Genomic DNA, 3,699 nt, shown 5'->3' with positions numbered 1-3,699 from the left:
CGAGGTTCGAGGCTCAGCTCAACCCACTGAGTGACCTTGCGCAAGTCACACTGTCTCAGCCTCGGGGGAAGACAAGGGCAACCCCCCCCCCGAAGAAACTCAGCAAGGAAACCCATGATAGGGTTGGAAGACACCCAACAGCCACCAAGGCAGAGCTAACACCACCGTCAGCTGTTAGTTTTGTTTCCTGTATCATTCTTAACCCCTTTGCCTGAGGAAGAACCCAATGGAGCTTCGAAAGCTTGCAACGTGTATAGGAGCGAGAGGCATCTGAGGAAGTAGACCGAAGCCTAGCAAAGCTCATGCTGCCAAAGGCTTTCATGGCCGGCATCCATAGCTTTTGTGGCTTTTTCGAGTTGATTCCTGACGGCTGGTGCTTCTCCTCCTCCTCCTCGGCGCCTCCTCAACTCCCTCCGGAGCAAACCACCCTCCGTCCCCCAGAGCCATTCCCCAGCGGGAAAATGGCCTCACCTCGCTCAACCCTGCAGCCGCCATCTTACCTTCCCTCTCGCCTTCTCAGCTCCTCCTTAGCAAGGCCTCCACAGCGCCTGCCTCGCCAGCCAATCCGAGGACGCCCCGCCCTCCCAAGCGAGGTTGCCATTGGTCAAAAGTTGCGTCACTCCAATGGGGCGAGGGAGGAGGGGGAGGAGGTGCTCCTTTCGTCTCCTCTCCCGCCCTCTTTTCCCAGCCCGCCTATTGGCTGCGGCGCTTGTCGCTCAAAAATCGCCATTTTACTCGACGCAGAGGGGAAGGGCGGGGCTTGAGGTTGAGTGACAGTAAACCGACACCTGTTTTTTTTTCCGATTCGGACGGAACTTTCGTGAACGATGGGAGTGGGGAAAGGGAGTGTATACACGTGTTACAAAGCGTGTTTAAGGTTACCAAGCGTCGCTGCTTCCTCGTGGGAATGAAGGATGCCTTGCGGGTCACAGAGCGGTCTTTGTTTTGGGCAAATGATCCCTCTCTCCCTCAATCCACACTGGAGAAATAGCCCGCTTTAACCCTTTCTCTGGCTCAAGGCTATGGAATTCTGGGAGTTGGAGTTTGTTGTGGGCCCGGAGCGGACCCTTTCTGAGCTATATATTGTAGCACTGCAAAGACCACAGAGGATGTACATACATTCAGCCTAGAAGACAATGAAGAAATCAAAACAGTGGCAATACAGACTTCCCAAGAAGACTGGCCAGATTGGGGCTGTGGCAACCTCACGCCTTGGCCCTCATCCGGCCATCGGAGAGCGCAAAAAGGAGCCACAAAAGGCGTCTCTTTTTTGCACCCTCCAAGAGGTGCCATAGCTGCGGTGGCACAGCTTTATGATCCCCCTTCATTGCTACATCATGTGGATGCAGCCCCAGAGGGGCATCATGGTGGCATGCGCCAAAATGGCATCCTGGGGACAGGTTAGGACATCCAGCGTGCGGACGCTGCGCCCGAACTCCGGCCACAGGCTTCCACAGAGTGCCAGTCTGTATCGGGCCAGAGTTCCTGTACCTTGGGTCAAACATTGAACAGAATGGGGACTGCAGCCAAGGAATCAGAGGAAGGCTGCCATAAAAGAAGTAGAAAAAATTCTAAAGACTAAAGATATACAACTAAGCACTGAATTCCTCCTTACCATGTACAGATGTGACTGCTGGACATTGAAGAAAGCAGATTAAAATCATATCAGTGCATTTGAGTTGTAGTGCTGGAGAAGAGGGCTGAAGATACTGTGGACAGCCAAAATGACAAACAAATGGGTTCTTGGACAGATCGAACCACAACTCTCTCTCCGAAAGCCAAGATGATCAAGTTGAGGCTGTCCTACTTTTGCCACATCATGAGAAGGCATGGCTCATTAGAAAAACAATGGTGTTGGAGAAGGTAGAGGGCAGTAGAAAGAGAGGAAGACTGCCTGCCAGATGGATGGACTCAATCAGAGAAGCCACAGGCCTGAATCTGAAAGATCTAAGCCAGGGGTAGACAACCTGCAGCTCGCGGGCCGGATGTGGCCCGGCGAGGCCTTGGGACCGGCCCCAGCCCAGTCCTGCCGCCGATTGCCGCCGGGGCCTTTGGCCTCTCGCGCGCAGGGGCAAGGGGGGCAATTGTCTATAGATGCCTCAGAAACATGCATTTATATTAACATTTTAAAAAAATCAGTAATTTTTTTTGCGTGTCCTCCACTTTTTTAAAAAAAGTGTCCACCATTTGAAAATGTTGTCCTACATTTGCCCCGGTTTATTTATTTATTTATTTATTTTTTTAAAATTATTTAATTATTTATTTTTTGGCTTCGGCCCCCCCACTTGTCTGAGGGACAGCAACCCGGCCCCTGGCTCAAAAAGATTGCTTACCCCTGTTCTAGACTTTTCTGTATTAATGTTATTAATCATTGTACATTGTGTATTGACCTATTATTCAGTAGAAGCATAAATTGAAGAATATCAAGATGTCGCCTCGCTCCATTTTGTTGCAGAAACTTACCAGATTGGTATTTGAATGCCATTTCAGAATAGGGTAATAGAAAGTATCCTCCATCAGCATTTGTGGGCAGCAGGGTCAGTTCCAGGCTGCATCTGCACTGCAGAAATAGTGCAGTTTGACACTGCTTTAACTGGCTCAATGCTATGGAATTCTGGGATTTATACTTTGTCTCATGCGGAGACCAGCACCTTCACAGTGAAGTCAGAGGAGGGGGTGCACTTGGCCCTTCTTACCCCACTGCAGGAGGAAGGCCTGGCCAGGTGTCAGCCCTCTTCTGGAATGTCACCTGGTGCAGGCAGTACTCCCCACAACCCCTGGTGATGCCACTGGACCCATTTATTTGTCTTTTTAGCAGTCCGCGGTATCTCTAGAACTCTTCTCTAGCATCACATTTCAAAATAGTTGATTTTCTTACTATCAGATTTCTTCCCAGTCCAACTTTCATAGCCATGCATAGAAAACTGAACTACAATGGCATAATCTTAACATTAGTATTAAGTTATTTATTTATTTATTTATTTATATCTATCTATCTATCTATCTATCTATCTATCCTGCTCTTTTCCCAGGACTGGGACTCAGAGCAGCTTCCCAGCATTAAAAAACAAACAAACAAACAAACAAAAAGTACAATTAAAAACATTTAATAAGTAAATGACATACATTAAAAAGAATGATTAAACTAGTCCAACATTCCAGCCTGTCCTTATAGTAATTCCTTAAATGCCTGTGTGAACAGGTAGGTCTTCACTTGCCAGCGGAAAGCCATCAAGAAGGGAGCCGTTCTTATCTCCCTGGGCAGGGAGTTCCAGAGTCTAGGGGCAGCCACCGAGAAGGCACTCTCTCGTGTCCCCACGAACCATGTTTGTGAAGGTGTTGGGATGGAGAGAAGGGCTTCTCCAGAGGATCTCAGAGTCTGGGCCGGTTCATACCGGGAGAAATGGTCTGCCAAATGGTCTGTCATGGAGGGCTTGTAGGTGATAACCAGTACCTTGAATTGTGCCCGGAAACAAACAGGCAGTCAATGAAGCTGTTTCAACGGGGGAGTTGTATGGTCTCTGTAATCTGCCCCTGTTAACAGCCTGGCAGCAGCTCTTTGAACCAGCTGAATTTTCTGAACACTTTTCAAAGGCAGTCCTATGTAGAATCCATTACAGTAGTCCAAATGGGATGTAACCAAGGCATGTACCACCGTGGCCAGATCTGGCTTCTCAAGGAACGGGTGCACTTGGCGTA

At 48.9% G+C, this 3,699-nt stretch overlaps 1 protein-coding gene across 1 annotated transcript in view; it reads right to left on the bottom strand.

The window, feature by feature from the left end:
* Positions 1 to 512, bottom strand: part of KANSL2 (KAT8 regulatory NSL complex subunit 2) — a 22,324-nt gene extending 21,812 nt beyond the window's left edge. Inside the window, 1 exon segment of the mRNA XM_042450220.1 lies at positions 472 to 512. The gene's annotated coding sequence lies outside the window, so the exon portion shown is untranslated.
* Between the last annotated feature and the right edge of the window lie 3,187 nt (positions 513 to 3,699).

The sequence above is a fragment of the Sceloporus undulatus genome, chromosome 2, assembly GCF_019175285.1.
Source record: "Sceloporus undulatus isolate JIND9_A2432 ecotype Alabama chromosome 2, SceUnd_v1.1, whole genome shotgun sequence".
Taxonomy (NCBI): Eukaryota; Metazoa; Chordata; class Lepidosauria; order Squamata; family Phrynosomatidae; genus Sceloporus; species Sceloporus undulatus.
Note: the sequence above shows the minus strand (reverse complement) of the source record. Positions and strands in the feature narration are given on the sequence as shown.